The 20,533-nt window shown below is 34.0% G+C and overlaps 1 long non-coding RNA gene across 3 annotated transcripts in view; it reads right to left on the bottom strand.

Annotated features, from left to right (window-relative positions):
* Positions 1-1,405: 1,405 nt before the first annotated feature.
* LOC111093764 overlaps positions 1,406-20,533 on the bottom strand; it is a 65,396-nt gene continuing 46,268 nt past the window's right edge. For all 3 annotated transcript variants that reach the window (XR_005353362.1, XR_005353366.1, XR_005353364.1), the window contains one exon: positions 1,406-2,641. This is a non-coding gene — a long non-coding RNA (uncharacterized LOC111093764). The remainder of the gene's footprint in view (positions 2,642-20,533) is intronic.

The following is a 20,533-nucleotide window of genomic DNA, read 5'->3' as shown; positions in this document are numbered from 1 at the left end:
ATGTGATTAATGTTCAATGTGTGGCTGAGTTGATTCCTATTTTCTATCTGTTCCTTACCTGCTTTAGAAACAAAGAATCAGACCGCATGAATTGTATGTCAACTTTCCTTTCTACTTTGTAACTACTGACCACAAAGTTAGCTTTATTAGGATATTATTTACATTTACTATTTTAATTTGATAAATATTATTTTAATTTGAACATCTCATGACCTCAAATTTACAATAATGGAAAGAACAAACATTCAAACTATAGCATTATGAAAGAACCTTTGTTAAAGGTAAATATTAATAGTGTAAAAACATCACATAGTTACAATACTTCTATTAGCCAGTGAGTTGATTTATTTATACATTTACCAAAATACTGAATGTATATCCTTTTATTTCAACTTAATTGTGCAACCCAGCTCATCTGTAATGTAAACTATTCCATTCCTAAACTATTTTTTTTAAATTCTCATCTTTCCAAATTACCCATATCCATAGTTTCTAAGTGCAGCATCTTATATTTCTAATTGTAGCTACCCTTTGTGGTTTATGTGTATATATGTATTTATATACAGACATAGATAACCTTCCTCTGTTTTTTTTGTTTGTTTGTTTGTTTTTCTTTGTATACCTAATTTATAATGGGGTGAATTTATGGAGTTTTCTCTGTTCTTTCCTAAACCTCATAAGAGCAAAAAGAGTAGGATAGTGGTATAGAAGACATCAGTGCACAAAAGATTTTGACTTACATCTAAAACAGAGAAAGTGGACACCTGCCAAAGGATAACAAAATATAGAGACTACAACTCAGAATAGAAAGAGCCAGCAGAACTTCTCAGAGGCTTTAAGACCAAAGTCAACTGGTTCCCAAGGGCAGAAGTAGGAACCAGGAATCAAATTGGAACGACGATTAAAATAGTCTTTATAGAACAACTGTGTTGGCTGGCTTTCCACACTTTGTTACCCCTTGATTACCCCCCACCTTGATCCTTATATATATTAAATGGATAGCATTATAAAAGAAACATTGGCTACCTGGGGAGACTGACTTCCAAATACTATTTTGCTCCAAAGAAAACTAGGACTCTTTGGTGATATAATTGATACCAGTGACAGGGAGGTGAATAACAAATTGTGCCAGAAAGAAAATGCTCAAAGAAAAACAAAAAGATGAAGGTATTTCCAAAGACACAGAAACCAGACAACATGAAGAACTTCTAACTTAGTCAGAAGTGGCTTTTCTTTCAAATTCCTCTGTATTATATTTTGTTCAAGTATGTAATTTTTTTAAAAAATATGATTTATTTGTTCATTAAAAATACATTAATAAGCTCACTGCATGTTAACATAAAATATGTTATGACTAATAGCTATGTTTTCCAAAACAAAGGAATTCAGTGAAAAAAAGTGGTATTATACTATATTTTGCAAATGGGTTTTGTTTGTTTGTTTTTTGGTTTTGTTTCAAGTTTTTATTTAAATTCCAGTGAGTTAACATATACTATAATATTAGTTTGTTCAGTAGTATTGAAATATGTGCATGTAATACTTCAATAAAAACAAAATAGCCCCCAAATCCCTATTACTGGCACTGGTGTAAGGTAATATAAACTTTCATCCACATATTTTGATTTTGAATATTTTGATACAGATGTAAGGATCATTTTCTTTTCTCTGCATTCAGTTCTTAAATGTTGAGAGTTGAATAATTTAATTCCAAGGTAAATAATTCTTGAGAAGAGTTATAATCTCTGATACTCAAATCAATAATTTGAGTGTCTTGATAATTCCTCAAGTTAAATTATGGATATATGAGAGGACATTCAGAAATCTCTGGGGATTTGTGAAAAGTAGGTAATATTTTAGTATCAGACAAATACGACTGAGGCTTTCCTTATTTTTCTAAATAAACTAAATTACTGTAGCAATAATACAGAATTACAGTTCTTTATCCCTGCCTATAAAATGTTCTGTTTTCATGTAGTCAATGAGCAACTGGAATGCTCTTCTATTATACAATAATATAGTGGGTAGAACAGGGATCTCTGCAATCTCCTCAGCCTTCCATCATTGAAAAGGGATTGATAAATTTTAATTCCAAAATAACAAATCAGTTCCATCAGAAAATTAGTCTGTGATGGGGGAAATTCAGTGAAATAGTCAATCTGATGTCATTGGGTCTCATTGCTTCAGAGATCTTACTGCTCAGTCAGTCAGAGAAAATCCTGGGCAGAACTGTGAAGTCAGTATGATTCATTTCTCTACCTTGTCATTATTATTTTCCTTCCCTTTTAAAACATCTTCCCCAAGCAAAGCTTCTCCTTCTCTATTTCTCTCTCCCCCTTAGTTTGTCCAAGTCACCCACTTCTGCTCAACCCTCATATTCTTTTTATGTGCTCAACACAGCAACCATTTATTTGCTTCAATTTTGCTATTTGGGCTCACATCAGTTCGGTGGTACATCTGTTGGTGTTCTCTAGAGTCACTCATGTGACTGTAGGCATCTGGAGCCTTGGTAGCTGGATAGTGGAAGACGGTCTCACTCACATGTCGGTTAGTTCGCTGGGACTTTTGGCTGGAGAGCTTAGTTTTCCTCTGTGTGGCCCCATGAACAGACAGACTGAACTGCTAACATGGTGGTAGGAATACTCTGGAAGGCAAGATAGAATAACAGAGCACTCATCAATCCTCTGCTTATGTCATATTTACTACTTCCCGTTGGCTAAAGAAAGCACATACTTAGCCCAGAGTTAGTACTCAAGGGACTACATGATGTGGAGGGCATGATCATTGATGGACACCAATTTCACAGCCTCCCACGCTGTCCCACTACAAATAGAACCACAGCCTCCACTGCACATTTTTGATGCTGGTTCCACATACTTTTCACAGCTCATGTGAGTTCCTGACTATTTTTTTTTTAAAGATTTATTTATTTATTTATTTATTTATTTATTTATTTATTTATTATAGACACAGAGAGTGAGAGAGAGGCAGAGACACAGGCAGAGGGAGAAGCAGGCTCCATGCCGGGAGCCCGACGCGAGACTCGATCCCAGGACTCCAGGATCGCGCGCCGGGCCAAAGGCAGGCGCCAAACCGCTGAACCACCCAGGGATCCCCAAGTTTCTGACTATTAAAGAATCCCCAATTCCTGGAAAGTTGAATGTTGAGAAGATGTATGCGGCCATGTCTGCCCCTCGCAATACAAATGCTTCATCAGTTATTCTCAATAGCTTTGAGAAAAACATCTCCCTTCCTGCTTATTCCTACCTCTGCTGTCAAAAGCTTTGATTTACATAACAAATGCTCTATGTGTGAGGCCCTGGAGATAAATCTCTAAACAAGGAAGCGAGAAGATTCAACACCCAAGAACTGGTCCAAATGTGATGCTTCCAATGAACAGGTGAGTATGACAAAGAAAGCCAGGCAGGGGTAGCCATCCTGACCTGCTGGATAAGAGAATGAAAGCTTGGAGTAGGAGTGGAAAGGGGCTAAGCCAGGAAGAGTTAGGGTGGTTGGGGGATCGCATTCTAGGTACAACAGAAGCTTTATAGTGAAGGAAATAAAAGGGCCCAGTGTACTTGTGCAGTACAAGATAAGCATAATTGGGGATGCTGAAGAGAGGAGAGCAGAAGCAAAGCTGTCGAGGGTCTTGCATACCATGTGAAGGGACTGACGCTTGTTCTGACAGAAGAATCCTATACCCTCCTGCCCAGCAAGTGTGCTTTGTCTCAGGTTTCTTCTCTACTCACTTCCAAATGCTTCAAGACCGTGCCTACATCTCATCTTTGTTTCCAATGTAGTTTTGCAGGTTTTTAAAATTTAAATAATATATTCTTCACTAGTATCCACCCCCTACCACCACCCCAGACAGGGGTAAAATACAGAAAAGCAAAGAATAGGAAGCAGTTGCATTTGTTACTCATGGATGCTAAGGGAGAGACAGATGGGATGCCAGAGGACAAGAAGCCCGAAAAAAGTCTCGATTCAAGGTTATGTACTTGTTTAGAGCACAGACCTACAGCCTGGAGGGGTCCTGGTTTGGGGTTATTTTAACTGTGTGCACATAAGGTAAGGAACATGAGCTCTATTCTAGATAGCATTAAAGAAAATGATCCAAGATGAACTCTGATTAGAGATAAAAATAATAAGAAAACACTTACCAAATGTGTACAAACTTCCTCACACCGTGTAAAAATGATCATTAACAGGCATACATGGTATGCTGTTATATTCTTAATTTTTTGCACAATAAAAATGTAAGACATGGAAATAGGTTATTTTTTTTAGAAGTAAACTAGTAAAATCCACTCCCAAGTGAAGAGTTTACTTGATGACGGAAATAAATAATGATATTGTGAGTATATGACTGGACTATGATATCAACCAAGTGCTATAGGCAATTTGGGTTTCATCCCAAGGATTTATGACTAAAGTTTGTTATAATCAAAAAATATCTCAGACATACATTATATGTCTGACCAAAAGACTACTGAAAGAGGAAGTTGCTCAGGATAGTAAAGGGGCTGAGAGAGAACATGTCAATATACATACATAATAGCTAACTGAAAAAAGAAAAACAAAAAAACACCACCCACAACATCTCTAAACTTGGTAAATGTGAATATTTTGGTCCCCGAAGAGGAGTTGGTTATTATTTAAAGTGGGTGAAATACTGTTTGCTCTCTCTCTCACTCTCTCTCTCCTTCTCTCTCATCTATTGAAAGACTATATGTATTGAAAGTTTGATCTGGTTAAGTTATTATGAGTGTTTATATACTGCTCCTTAATGTTTATTTTCTATTTTGAATTTCAAAAATTAAGAGGACTCATTAGTTCTGAAGTAATCTTCAGATCTTTAAAGTACTCTTGCTGGCAATAATAAAGTAAAATCTATTTTGACATAAAAGCACAGAATAAATAGTTTAGCAATGGTTGCTTGTATGTTGTCATTCTCTCACTTGGAATTAATTTTTAACATAAAAGCATCTTAGAAGTTGGCCTCAACAGTGTCCCTTCCCTGCTATTTTAGGTGGGTTCATAAAACAATGTTTTCCCCAAGTTCTACCACTGAGTGAGTCTATTTGGCTGAAATACAGGAAAATAAAGGATTTTATTTAGATATTGCCTTTGACTTCACATGCATTCTTCTGTCATCTACTGTACGTATGTTTTTTACATGTTTTTGTGTTAAAATCACTAACATGCTAGAGAAAGATTTAATAGTAGAAAAAAGAAAGGGTCACGGTATTTTAAAATTTTTGTACTGAAGTACACTAATAGAAAAGTACATAAATAATAACTGTGTTGATCAATGAATTTTCAAAAACTAACATATCCATGTAACCAGTACGTATATCAAGAAATGGAAGCCCCCACCTGCCGAGTCATTAAATCCTCCCCAAAGCAATGGTTACGCCAAGCTCTAAAATCATAAAATAGTTTTGCCTGTGTTTGAAAGTCACAGAAATGTAGTGATATATATATTTATTGGGTTTATATTTATATTGTAGTGTATGATATATATTTATACTTCTCCCAAGAGTAACTATTATTCCAACTATTAAGACTATAGATTAATTTTGTTTGCTTTTGAACTTTATCAAAATAGAACCATGTAGTTTATATTTGTGAGTGTCTGGTTTCTTTCATATAGTTTATATTTGTGAGTGTCTGGTTTCTTTCATTAAATGTAAGCTGAGGTTTACTTTTATGAAACAGCATGTTTATGAAACTAGGTTATTCTGTACCTTCATCCTCATCAATGTACCCCTTGTATGAATATGGCACAATATGTCTGTCTCATTTTATGGCTAATGGATTATATATATTATATTATATATATACACATACATTTATATTTACAGTTATGTATTTAGTTTTGATATATATTTTTAGTTTTGGTTGTTTGGCTCATTACTTAGGAATGGTTTAGGAAAATGCAAATCAAAAGTACCATGAGATACCACCTTTTACTCACTAGGATGGCTACTATCAAACATAGACACACACACACACACACACACACACACACACACACCCCAAAGCAGAAAATAACATGGAAAGAATGTGGAGAAATTGAGATCCTTGTGCATTATTAGTGGGAATGTAAAATGGTGCAACAAGGGGCGAAAACAACATAGCAGTTCCTTAAAAAAATAAAAATAGAATTACCCTATGATCCAGCAATTCCACTTCTAGGTATATATCCAAAAGAACTGAAAGCAGGATGTTGAAGAAATATTTGTACATCCATGTTTACAATAGTGTCATTCACAAAAACTAGAACATGGAAGCAACTTAGTGTTTATTGATGGATGAATGGATAAACAAACTGTGGTATAACAGTTTGAAAAAAAAGGAAGAAAATTCTGATACATGGTACAGCATGGGCAAACCTTAAGGACATTATACTAAGTGAAATAAACCAGTCATAAAAAGACAACTACTATATGCTTCCACTTATATGAGGTACTTAGAGTAGTCAAAATCATAGAAACAAAAAATGGAATGGTGGTTGCTAGGGACTGTGGGGAGAAAGAATGGGGAATTACTGTTTAATGGGCTTAGAGTTTCTGTTTTACAAATTACATATGACCTAAAGTAAATAGAAACTACCTCAGTTATCATTTCCTTTTATGTGTGAAGACACAATTTCAATGCTCACAATTCAACTTTTTTTTTTAGCCATGGAGATAAATATCAGGTGATATGCAATATTACCAATGCTGTCTGGTTGGAAACTTCAGAGAAACATTCGTTAATGTTTTCAGAAAAAAATTGAATTAAAGAGAGAAAGAAAGACAGACAAACAGGCAGGCTAAAGTTTTAAGTTATTAAAGTACCATAAATCACTAACTAGAAAACTCAGTTTTTCATATTTTAACATTTCTTCTTCATTAAAATAAATCCTACAAATAGTGGCATCTCAACAATCACTGTTGTTCAGGTGGCATGGTTTACATTGACTAAGATGGGTGAAAAAATTAGCTGTTTGTTCTCTATGATTGTAGGACAAATGAAATTAACACATGATTGTAGAACAAATGATTGTAGCAATTAACAAATGTAACAAATTAACAAATGTGCTAGAAGTTCTCTGGAACTCTTCCTATAAGATCCTTTCAGAAGAGCAAAAAATACTAATGTCAGAATTTGCCAAATGTGTGTCACTGGGTTGTGATAAAATGTGAGAGACAATGGTGGAATATTGTTTTAAAGAATTCTGCATCACCCATGTTTTTGATAGTACAGTATGCTATTTTAGAGTTAAGAACAAACTTTGATGACTCTCAAAAAGAGATTCTGAAAGGTCTGACTTAGAATGAAGAGTATTTTAGAAAAACTGTAATAAATTTATTTTATTTATATTCTCATATACATTTTGGCATGATAAATAATAAACTATGTCTAAAATATGCTTCAAAAGTATAAAATAAAATAGTGATAAGATGGTATCTTGTAATAGTTTAACAAGTAATAATTTTTTTTCTTAATGGTGCACACTATACAGATATGCCTTAAGATTGACGACATCATAGATTCAATGAAATATGATAAAATACACTACTTTTTAAAATAACTTATGAGGAAATAAATATTTCTCCATTAAAATGTACAGATAATGATATATATGTATATGCATAGGCTTATAAGGAAATAATTTCTTGTTTTCAGGAAAAGTATAGAGTCATACTAATTTATCACTAAGTAAATAGTTTGATCATTATTTTAAAAAATGAGAGCCACATGAAAAATCTTGGATTAATTTTATTTTACAAGTTGGTATTCGAATACGTTATATTTAAAAAAATTCTTTATTGTCTTCAAATTGTTTTGCGTACGTATTAGAAGAGAATCCAGTCTGGAGAAAAACATAAATCTTGTAACTATGTCATTTTATGTAAACATGTTAAATATTTTATTCTGTTTTGTATCTTCTGGCAATAGATACAAGTAATATTAACAAAAGAAGAATTAAATATATCTTTTTGTCATTAGGTTAAGCCCCACAAAACTCTGAAAGAAAATATCTCTGTTTTTCATGTTTTTTATGACCCTTGTGGTGCAGTAAGATGCCTGTTTCTAAGCAGCAGTGTTAAACAGAATAAGAGTAATTATTATTGACACATAATGTAATTACCAATAATGTATTGGGTTCAAATGAAGAGAAGCATTTTAATCTTCACATGAAGCGATTGATGTGTTTAGTTCCCATTTGTGTTAATGGCAAGTATTCCCATGAATCTCCGTGTCAGCAGAAGACAAATATACTCTAAAGAATCCTCATCAGAAATTCAAGCTGTTTTATTCAGCAGAAAGAACAGAGCTCCCTGAGAACGATCTATTTTTTAAATGAAAAGAGATTTCTACTCCATAGAGCATAACCAAAGACTCCCTGCCCTTCCAAACATGTCCACTGTACTGTTTTCTCCTAAAGAGGATCCTTTCAGGCTTCCTGTTATATGAGGTGAAACTTCCCTCTGAAAAAATAAATAATTTGAGCAGAATTATTGCCAAATAAGTGCTTTTAGAAAATTCCAGAAAAATGGAATCTTTTGTGTATAAAACTGGAGATATGAAAATTATCTCTATGAGAATTATCTCTAGACAAAGAAAATAGTCTCTTTTTCCCTCTATGTTTTTTTTTTTCCTACTAGAAATGAAAGAGCAATTATTTTCCTGATATCAATACAAGGACATGTGAACATAGACATTTAGAATAAAAAAGCATTTTTATATCTTTACAGATATCCTCCTTGGTGTAATTTTTATGAAATCAAAATTTCACTGAAGTTATTTTCTATCTTAAGAGCAATAAAACATCAATAAGTTTCTAAAGCTATATCCAAACTGACTTAATGACTAATTCAAGCAAATATTTAAAATATAAGAGATTGATTCATTTTAAATATTTACCATAATTTGAATGATTTTCAAAATAAAAACACCAAAAAAAAAAAAAAAAAAAACCCAAATCCTAAACAAACAAACAACTGCCCTTTCTACTTTGAGATCCTTCAGGGAACCATTTTACAAATTGATTAAAATTATGTATAATGAGCATGTTGTTTCCCTGTGACTAAAACAATGCTTCTGAAATATGCCCGAAGATTGATAAAATAAGTTGTGGCATATTTAAACAACAAAATACTGAGAACATGTTATAAGAAAATTTAAAAATCTTGGGAAAACACTTATGCTTTTATTAAAGACTAGACGAGTTCAAATTAAAATGTAAAATGAGATTTTAAATATGTAGCATCAAATATAATAGTATATATAATTATCTCTAACTTTGGAAAAATTGGGGAGAAATTAGAAATACACTAAACTATTAAAAGAGCCTATGGTGTTGGGAGCTCCCTTCCATCTGCTGGAAGGGATACTGCCCAAGTCATGAATTGCTGAAAAAAGAATAAAGTCAATTATATCTTATAAAAAAAAAAAAAAAAAAAAAAGGAGAGAGAGCCTATGGTGGACTGGTGGAATTACAGGTGATTTCTTTTTATGTCTGTGTGCCTTTCCATATTGTACAAACCTTATACATTTAATAGAGGCAGCTACTGTAATCATCAAAAGAATGCCTTAAAATAATCTACTGTAGGTGAAATATGTGTTTCTTTTACATATTTACATATGTAAAAGAGTTTATTAGTATAGTTTTGTTAGACATAGTCCAAAAATGAATTTTATATGTAGTAATCCCCATCTAAATGATCATATTTCAATGAATAATCCTCAATGTTGTATTATTATTATTTTCTAAAGATTTTATTTACTTATTTATGAGAAACACAGAGAGAGAGAGGCAGAGACACAGGCAGAGGGAGAAGCAGGCTCCCCAAGGGGAACCTGATCTGGACTCGATTGCAGGACCCCAGAATCACGCCCTGAGCCAAAGGCAGATGCTCAACCACTGAGCCACCAAGGTACACCTCAGTGTTGTTTTTTTTTTAAAGATTTTATTTATTTATTCATGATAGTCACACACACACACACACACACACACACACGGAGGGAGAGAGAGAGAGAGAGAGGCAGAGACACAGGCAGAGGGAGAAGCAGGCTCCATGCAGGGAGCCCGACGTGGGATTCGATCCCGGGTCTCCAGGATCGCACCCTAGGCCAAAGGCAGGCGCCAAACCGCTGCGCCACCCAGGGATCCCTCAATGTTATATTTTTATTGCTTCCCTACTGAATTAAAAATTTCCCAGTTTATGTCAGATAACATAATTATCTTATATAACACTAGATACAATAATCCCCAAATATTTTGAGAGAAGTGTACACATAACCCTTCAAGCTATAGGAAATAGGCCATATTGTTCTGTTTTTATTAAGCAGTGCAAATGGAAGGACAGAGAATTAACTGATTTCCTCTAAGATTAGATAGTGGATTTTACTTGCAAGCATATCTTGTTTTCCTTCCATTTGATAGATGTTTCAAGCTGATTAGTGAAACTACAATATCGATATGACAGCCTCTATTGCAAAGCTTGATGAATCCTATTTTTAAACACATAAGCTATGTATCTTTATTAACTTGGCTGGTCTGTTCTGAGAGCATGATACTAGAGCCCACATAAAAATATAGTAATTAGAAAATACTTTCTGACCTTGAGCTGGCCAGAAAATTTCCTTATTTAAAATAGGGAATGTTATACTTTTGCAATAATTTGTTAAACATTTCTTTGGAAGACACAGGGAAGCAAAACAATAAACTTACACTTGCAGTGTCTACCAGCCAGTGGCAAGTTTCCTCACCGAAGAAAAAAGAAAGGAGGATTGAGAGAGTAAATTATATCTCAATGTAATTACATGGCATCAAAGAAATGTGGAGCATAGAATTTTTAAATGGCTTTAATAATGTTATCTGAACAATAACATGTAAGTGAAATCAGTAATTTTTCTAAAGGAACAGCTGATTCTAGATCATGTGAAGGTGTGATGAGAAGAAAACTTTACACAAAGCCAAGTTCATTAATCATGATGTTAGGACAAGGGCAGAGTTGTGCAGGAAATTTCCTACAACTATGCAACAACTTATCTAAAAGACCTTCAGATTAATTTTAGATGCAATGTGATATTATGGAAAAAAAACACTGGACTAAATTGGAAGATGGACTCTTTCAGCTACTAATTAGCTAGATAAATCTGCAATGTTTGGACCTCATCTTTTTCTTACCTGTGAAATAGGATTTAGAAATCCTATTTTCCACTCAAAAATAATGTCATCATGTGAAATAATTATTGTCCTTCATTTTCCTACATATAACTCGGAAATACTTTTGCCCATACTGATGACTCTATTTAGGATATATTTTAGATTTTTCTTCCCTTGGAGATCCATCGTGACATATAATGTAAAGTAAAACTGATCTTCAGCCTAATATAAAAATGTATGATAAAACTATTTTCCATTCTTAGTGCTGTGGGATAGGGGAAGACCATGCAGTGAACCGATGAATTTCCTACAAGATAGATGTGGTGTCATATCATTTACTGAAAACAATTATTCTTTGGTGCCACAATTTCAAAAGGCCCGGAAATTAACAATTAAAAAGGGAAGAGGGCAGAGTTATAATATTCATGGCAATGGGGGGTAGTATTTTTTCATAAAAGAAAATATCCGTTAATTTTATCAAAACCACCACGAGTTCTGTTCATTTCAGGTCATGTATTGGTTACCTTTTATAGACCACACAACATGCTAGGCTTTGGAAACACAACAGTGATTTACAGTCAAGTAAAGAGGAAGACATCTGGTTATACTAGGTCCATTGTGTATTTATTTATCTTTTCTCTCCATCAAAGCACCTCTAAAATGGGCAAAGAAAATGTGATTGAAGTCAATTCTGGATGACAAATTTGGATACATTTTAGGTACAAGCCTGATGGAGGAGGGCTGCCTGGATAGATCAGTTGGCTGAGCATCTGATTCTTGGTTTCAGCTCAGGTTGTGATCTTAGGGTCATGAGATCTAGCCCCATGTCGGGCTCCATGCTCAGTGGAAAGTCTGCTTGAGACTCTCTCTCTCCCTCTTCCCTTCTTTCTAAAATAGTAAAATTATTATTATTTTTTAAAAATAACTCAGATAGAGGATATGTAACTGATTGCATACAGAAGACGATCAAAGTTCTAGATTGAGACAAATGCTAAATGACTACGTTGGACACCTGAAGCGAATACAATATTGTATGTCACCTATACCTCAAATTTTTAAAATGGAATTTTGTATGAAATGTAGTGTGTATAAAATGTGGGATTCTTAATACATACTTGTGTTTTCACAAGGGTTCAGTTAAGTGTCCTTGTATAGTTCTAAAATTAATTGCAATGGCCTTTTGCGCTGTCCCCTGGTACTGATCAAAGCAACTGAAACTCCTCTGTATTTAATTTTTAAAAAGCATTCTAAAATGTCCAAGGTCTACCCCAAGCATAGTGGAGGTCAGGGATGATCTCCAAGGATAGAAACAGGAAGATTCTGATAAAATCCATGTATTAGCAAGCCAAACTTCTCTAAGCCCTGAACCTGCTGGAATCCAGGGATTAATACTATGCACACCTACAATTATACCACAGAGAATGAAAGTATTATCCTTTGAGCTCCCCCAAGAAAGGCTTCCTGTACTGGCAACACATGTCTGATCACCTTAAGGTGAAGTCACAGCCTACAAGGTTGATCCCCACACTGAGTTTCAATCACCTTTCCAGGGGCCTTGTTCTTAAAGATGCAAAGACAGCCCCAAGCCATCAGGCTTTTGAAGAAGCTTCTATAATAAAAGAGAGAAGCAAGACCAAACAAAAAAACAAACAAGTTTTGTGGAAAAAAAGATAGCTCAGGAAACAAACCAAAATCTTTAAAAATATTTAATTAGTAACTTCAGAGAAGCAAAGATAGCCTATCCCTGAAACCAGAGTAAAAAGGAATAATTAAAGAACAAAAGGGAAATATTAGACATTTTAGAGGATAAACACTTAAAAAAAGAATTCAAGAGGTTTAACATATAAGAAAGATAGAACTCAGGGAAGTGTATGGGAGCAATATTTAACAGAGACAAATCCTCAACTACAAGAAGAGAAATCCAGGAAATACTATCTGGATTTTGTAAACAGAAAAATGTCAGCATATGCACATCGTTTAGAACAAGAAAAAGAGTTGAATACACTGCTTCTGGGTATCAGACCTCAGGATTAAGAAGAATGGAGAAGGGAACTACTATTAGTATTTTTATATGAAACATTTAGTGCTTTAAAAATATACTTGCATTATTTAACAAAAACGAACTTTCAATAAAATAAGCAAGGTTTTTTTTTAATGTATTAATATATTTAGCATAAATTGATGATTCAAGAATTGCAGGAAAGACATTGAAATAAAAAAGAACAGAAGAGCATTCTAAAGATCTGGAAATTTCTGTAGTGGTAGAAGAGAAATTATTGAAAAAAGAGAGTGACGATACAATTTATGTTCTAGGTCTTATATTCCTGTTACAGTGGAAGCAGGTGTTTCTTCCATTTCCACCAATATTTCCCTCTGATGGCATCCTCCATCCAAACTTTAACATTAACCAAATGACATACCTCGTTCAGATTTCTCCTGATTTCTGCAGTTTTCCAGCCAACTGTCTACTGGACATCTTTGCTTGGATGTCACCAAGATACCTGAGAATCATCATGTTGGAAACTGAACTCCTGATATTCACTCCCCATCACATCTTCCTCAAACATTTTTCTTCCTAATGGATGGCACCTCCACCCACACTGCAGAGCCACCAGAAACTTGGGAGCTCTCTTGGTCAGCTCATTCTCCCCTTCTCTTTGTAACCTGTCACAAAGACCAGTTGATTTTCCCTTTAAATATCTCTTCAACAGATCTATCTTCCCTATGTCTGCTAGCCCTGCCTTATCTCATACAAAACTAAGTATTTTATTTAGTGTAAAAACATTGACTAAAGTGAGGAGGGTGATTAGGAGATGTATTTTATTTAATGTAAAAACATTAACTAGGAGAAGGAGGGTGATTAGTTCATTTGGAAGTTAGAGGAAACTCGGACACACCCTTGAGGAGACTCCACCACATTTTATACTAAGTTGGAAGCAATTATGTGTTTTGGAAGCATTTCTTACATTTTTTTCATCAAACTGTTTTCAGGACCTTCTGCAATGTGTTTCTTCAACTATTGTTTCATGTTATTGAATGTTTATAATGTACTGAAAGTTATTGTTATAAAACAAGAGAATTACATAATCAGATATATAACATATTTTTGATGATGATAGTGATGATGGAAAATAGAACAGAATACCTATTTCTGAAATGCTTATATACATATATATATATATTAAAGATTTTATTTATTTATTCATGAAAGACATAGAGCAAATGAGAGAGGCAGAGACTCAGGAAGAGGGGAGAAGCAGGCTCTATGCAGGGCACCTGATGTGAGACTCGATCCCGGGTCTCCAGGATCATGTCCTGTGCTGAAGGCGGCGCTAAACCGCTGAGCCACCCGGGCTGCCTGAAATGCTTATATTTATTTAGCTCATGACTCCATGTAGAAGGAAATTAGCTTTCAAAAGTAAATCTTGTCATTCCTCAATTTTTCTTTTAAGATGGGAGACTCTTTCTCCATGAGAAATTCAATGCTCCCAGGCTGAACTGCAAAAACATCTCATTTTCATGGAAATTTTTAAGCCCCCAAAGAAAGGTTTCCAATGTAATGCAATCAGTACAATCTCAAGTATTTCTACCTGCCCAAAATTAAAATATGGCAGAACAGAAGAACAAAAGTTCTTGGGAAGCTTGTCACTTTCACTGACTATCTTTTCTTGCATGCAATCTACTCCCCAAGAACTGAAAAGCCGAATTCATAGTAGTGGCAGGATGAAAAGACAGCTCAAAGGAGGGGGAAAAAATCAATGGGAAAAAAATCAATGTGAAAGTTGTAAAAGCTATACCAATTAGCTCTCTAATATATGGCCTTTTGAAGTGCCAAAGAGCATTTTTAAGTGCTACTTTTTATTTTTATTTGAATAGACTCACTGCTAATGGTACGGAAGCAATCATGTGAAACCAAAAAGACTAAACCCTAAAAAGAGCCTTCAGAAGCTAAAGGAGTATTTATAGTCTATAGGATGGGTCCTTTATATTCACACCCAGTTTTTCTTGCTTCCTGTGAATTACCTTTCAATATATGTTGACATATGACTCTCAGAGTGTGTTTTAATCTCTTGAATAAGGCAGAAGAACAAAATAGATACCATAATTTGTAACTTTTCCTGATATGTTGGGATACATGCATATTCTCTTACTCTAACATTATCACTAAGGAGTTTAAATTCCCAAAAAGAGTGCTTTGGTACATAGAAATAATAAGAATGGATACTTCATTATTATTATTACTATTATCTAATCCCATTGGGTTCTCTGATTTCTGATGAAGACTATAATGAAAATATCGAAGGAGATAGTGTTCTTTACTCACTGTAAAACATTTATTTTCCCAATTAAGCCTTAAGATGAGAATAAGATGAAAAAAAAATGAAAATAATTATCCTTGGGATAATAAATCATGCTCAGTTTTTAAGTAGTAACAGCATTCATTTATACAGTTCTTATCATAACCCAACACCATTCTATATGTTTGTTAGCTCATCAGTTCCCCTAATCCTCAACTACCCTAAGAAACAGGAGTATCATTATGATCCCCATTTATGGAGCAAACAGATCCACAGGAAGAGTAAATAATTTACCCAGAGTCATATGAGTAAGTGATACAGTGGTGATTCCCTCGGGCTGTTTGGTGCTATGATCTTAAACAACTGCTTTTCAGTAAAACATACTTTGGTGGCTAAAAGTTGTAAGACTTTATTTAGTGAGAGGCAGAGATCTGGCATTAAATATTTGTTGCAGAATTAATTAAATAGGGAAGCCCTGCTGGTCTATCATAAATATAATAAAGGATATCTTAGCCCCCTCCAAAATGTCTTCACTGTGTCTGAGACTGAGTAGTAGTATAACTACCTAGAAGAACATTTATATATATACATATATAATATATATTTTTATATTTATAATTTATATATATTGTATTTTTGTATAATTTTTATTTTATATACTACATATTTTTATTATATATGTATATATATATATATTCCTAGAAGGAAATTATATATTTCATAAAGTGGTTAGACCTAGTGAAGACTGTTAGCTAAAAGCCATGATTACAGATGATAGCCTTATCTTTATTATTTTTTTTTCTTTTAAGGGGATATTCACTGTTTTTTTGTTTTTGTTTTAATTTTATTTATTTATGATAGTCACACAGAGAGAGAGAGAGGCAGAGACATAGGAGAAGCAGGCTCCATGCACCGGGAGCCCGACGTGGGATTCGATCCGGGTCTCCAGGATCACGCCCTGGGCCAAAGGCAGGCGCTAAACCACCGCGCCACCCAGGGATCCCGATATTCACTGTTTTAAAGACACTCTTTATTGTGTTAAGAAAGAAGATAACTTTTTCTTATTTATTAAAGAATTTTATTATTAAAAGATGATTCATTTTACCAACTTACCTCTCAGTAGCTATTGAAATAAATCATTTGACTCTAAATGTATTCTTGTTATGATAATACTAATAATTAATAATAATGTATTTCCAAAAGCTAAGTAATCCTTGCATTCTTAATAAACTCTTCTGTGTAAGGCATAGCCTGATGGATTCCATTTGCTAGTATTTTATTTAGGACATCTGCATCTATGGTAATATTTTTCTTCACTCGATAACAATATGAATAGCACCAGAATAATTTTTCTTTGACGATAAAACTTAATCAAGACAACTCTTGATTAGTGTACTTTGGGAGTAGCTGTTTGATCGTCATAGTTGTGGCTCTATTTCATTTTCTTAATGTCCTTGAAAAATAGTGGTAATTCATATTTTCACAGAAAATTTTCTATTTTGTCTGCATTTCAAAATATATTAGTATTTTATAGCTGTGTTCCCTTCATTTAAAAAAGTTTTTCTCCTGTTCCTTAAATATAATTCATTTTCTTTGACTTTACTTTGTATACTTTGAAGTACATTTCCTTTTTTTTTTTTTTTTAAAGATTTTATTTATTTATTCATGATAGTCACACAGAGAGAGACAGAGAGGCAGAGACACAGGCAGAGGGAGAAGCAGGCTCCATGCACCAGGAGCCCGACGTGGGATTCGATCCCGGGTCTCCAGGATCGTGCCCCGGGCCAAAGGCAGGCGCCAAACCGCTGCGCCACCCAGGGATCCCTGAAGTACATTTCCTGTCACGTATTTCCCTTTTATAGATTTGTTAAGGTTTTAGATTATTCTTTAAAAAGATTTTGTTTATCATCTGAGAGAGAGGGGCAGAGACAGAGAAGGTGAGAATGGGGAGGGGTAGAGGAAGAGGGAGTGAGAGAATTTCAAGCAGACTCTGCATGGAATGTGGAGCCTGAAAGGGGGCTTGATTTCAAACCCCTGAGTGTGAAATTTCTTGACCTGAACTGAAATCAAGAATTGGACACTTAATTGACCACCCACCCAGGCACCCTAGTGATTTTGTTCTTATACTCATTTTCACTCAGCCTTTGTTTCAATACCTTTTTGAGGGGAGTGTTTTTACATTCATGCCAGGATTTTTTTTTTTTTAAAGATTTGATTGATTGATTGATTGAGAGTGTGATATGGGGGAAGGACGGAAGGAGAGACAGAGAGAGAATCTCAAGCAGATTCTGAGCTGAGTACCGAGTCTGATGCAGGCCTCGAGCTCATGACCCTGAGATTATGACCTGAGCCAAAATTAAGAGTTGGACACTTAACTGACCGTGCCACCCAGGTGCTCCTAGGATTTTGGATGTTTTAATGACCATTTGAGAGCACTGGCTCTTGCTTCATTTATCAGCATTATTTCTTTATTTTCCTTTCTAATTTCTGCTCATTATCCATATCTTTTGCTTTCCTTTTTAAAAAAAATTTATTTCTTATGCTAAATGCACTGTTTAGTTTCATAAATAGTTTCATAGTTTCAGTAACAGAAGCTTTTAAAGATTGAAATTTCCCTTTGAGGACAGCTAGATAATGTCACAACTTTTGACATTTTATTATATCACATTTCACATTTTCTTAGTTTATGGTTTATTTTGACATAATAATTTTTATAAAAGAGCATATTAATTTTCTCAAGTGTTTAGATTTTAGAAATCCTTTTGTTTTTAAATTTCTACTATTGTTGAGTTGTGGTTAGAGAATGTGGCCTTCTAAATTTCTGTGTTAGAGAATGAGTTGAAGTTATACTCTGAATGTGTATCTGTATGTATGGATGTATATAGTGTATCATCATAGATTTTTATAGATTATCCACAAACAGTTAATATACTTCATTTTCTACGATACAGAGTTATCATTCTCTTTTCGTACTTCTACTGATTTGGGCTTATATACATGAATACTACATTGGGCATTGCATAAAGTCTGGTATATTGTGCCTTCTCTAGCACTAGCACCTGATGTCAATACACATTACCCTTTCATTCTGTTTAGAATTATCTTACATCCATTTTTTGTATTAGTTTTATGTTGCTCATTTTCTCTAATTTAATGAATTTGAACAGTGTTTTACTGAGTTCGTTGCAAATTTTATGTATAATCATAGTGTGCAAATTTATCTGCTCATTTCCAATATGTAGGTCTGATTTCTGTATTTTTATCTCATTGCATTGAATTATGTTTATGCAATATTAAATAGTGATGATAAAACTAGGTATCTCTTTAATTCTTCTGATTTTAATGGATTTATCTTATTATTTTCTACAAGTTTAATGGTAACTCTGGATTTATCTTATTATTTTCTACAAGTTTAATGGTAACTCTCACTTTGTAATAGGTATTCTTTATTCTGCTAAAATTATTAGTATGCATTTAGAGTACTGAATCAGCCTCTCCTATCAATTTTTCTTTACTTTCCTCTCTTTTTTTGTTTTAATTCTTAACTCCAATTGAGTGCATTACAGTAGTTTGACTTTTTGATTTATAGAAAAAGGAGCTCTTATCTTTTTCCTCCTCTGCCTTCTTTCCTCAAATATCCAACCACCACAGCTACCAACTAGAAACAAAACCAATTCAATGCACTTCCTATCAGCAATTTCTGCCTTCCTCAATTCTACATGAATCATGGTACATCGATATATTACTCAGAAACAACACTGCCATTGACATTATTGATATTACATATGAATGAGGGAGTGATTCAATTGAGAGCATGGGGTTATGTTTGATAACCCAAAACTCTTCCTGATGCAGCACATGAGAAAACAATAGAGTCTCTGGATATTTCCCAAAAATGCTGAATAATTTTCCCTGCCTAGCAAAATAGCCTTTTGTTTACCCTGCTCTTAATAAACTCCTCTGTATGAAAGGCACATGGAGTTGCGGAAACGCACAAAGCAGATAATGAAATCTCCAGGTGTTTGAGTTTGAAGGCTGTTCTTTATGTTACTGCTTGTTTTGAATGTAGTAGTCTTATGTTTTAAATGTTTATGACAAAATTATCACTTAGAAGACTTAATTTTAAGAAAAACTAATTTCTTCAGGCATATAGTGAGGTTGTCTTTATACTGACAATGTGGAATGCGACCAGTGTCACTGTTTAAGAGTATGGCTTACATCCTTTCCCGAGAAAGGAGTAACAGCCAATATGACATTTGTTGTAAAAGGGTAATTATTAGATGAGAAGGTTTTTGCTGGTAAAGACTTAAGGAGTATAGTTTTTTTTTTATCATAATGCTTTTCATTTTGTAGAAAATCAAATTATAATTATTGACTTCTATCTCCTTTTGCTTGATACTAATGTATTCTAGGGAAAAAAACTATTTTTAGTTTATTTTAACCACTCTTTGACTTATCTTTTGGTGTTCTAGAATTTTTTGGTGTCTCTATACAGGTCAGCAACAAAATAAAAAGGAATATTGCCTTATAAATTGAAATGTTTACAGAGTTAATGTTGAGTTCATTGTTACTTAGTTACTTGAAAGCGTGTGGTATATAACAACATTTTTTAATTTTTTGAATGACTGGTGTATTTGTCTCAGAGAACAAAATATGCTGAGAAGATTCCTGCCCCTCACCCCCATTGATTCCTTCTGAGATGGAAAGCCAAGGTTGCTTAGAGTATACAAAAGAGCAGCTAACCCACTGAGCACTGAGGGTTTTAAAAGCAGGATGCAAACAGGTACTTGAGCAGCATTAACTCTAAAATTTATAAGTTATGGGAAAGAATCAATGAGAATTTAGGGTTTTATTTAAATTTTTTTCCAGTTTAGGTTGTAATGGACTCTTGAACATTCCTGTAATAGCTTGTTCTGCTATCCGAGCATTGATATTATGGGTAAAAGGAATTTTTATAGTGATATCCCAATATGTGAAGACACTCTTTCCAAGTTTATACAAGTAGGTCCAAGTTTTAAGATTTAACATTTGAGGACAGTATTTCCCAATATTGTCCATCAACCTCATAAACTCT

Source organism: Canis lupus, chromosome 1 (assembly GCF_011100685.1).
Source record: "Canis lupus familiaris isolate Mischka breed German Shepherd chromosome 1, alternate assembly UU_Cfam_GSD_1.0, whole genome shotgun sequence".
NCBI lineage: Eukaryota > Metazoa > Chordata > Mammalia > Carnivora > Canidae > Canis > Canis lupus.
Note: the sequence above shows the minus strand (reverse complement) of the source record. Positions and strands in the feature narration are given on the sequence as shown.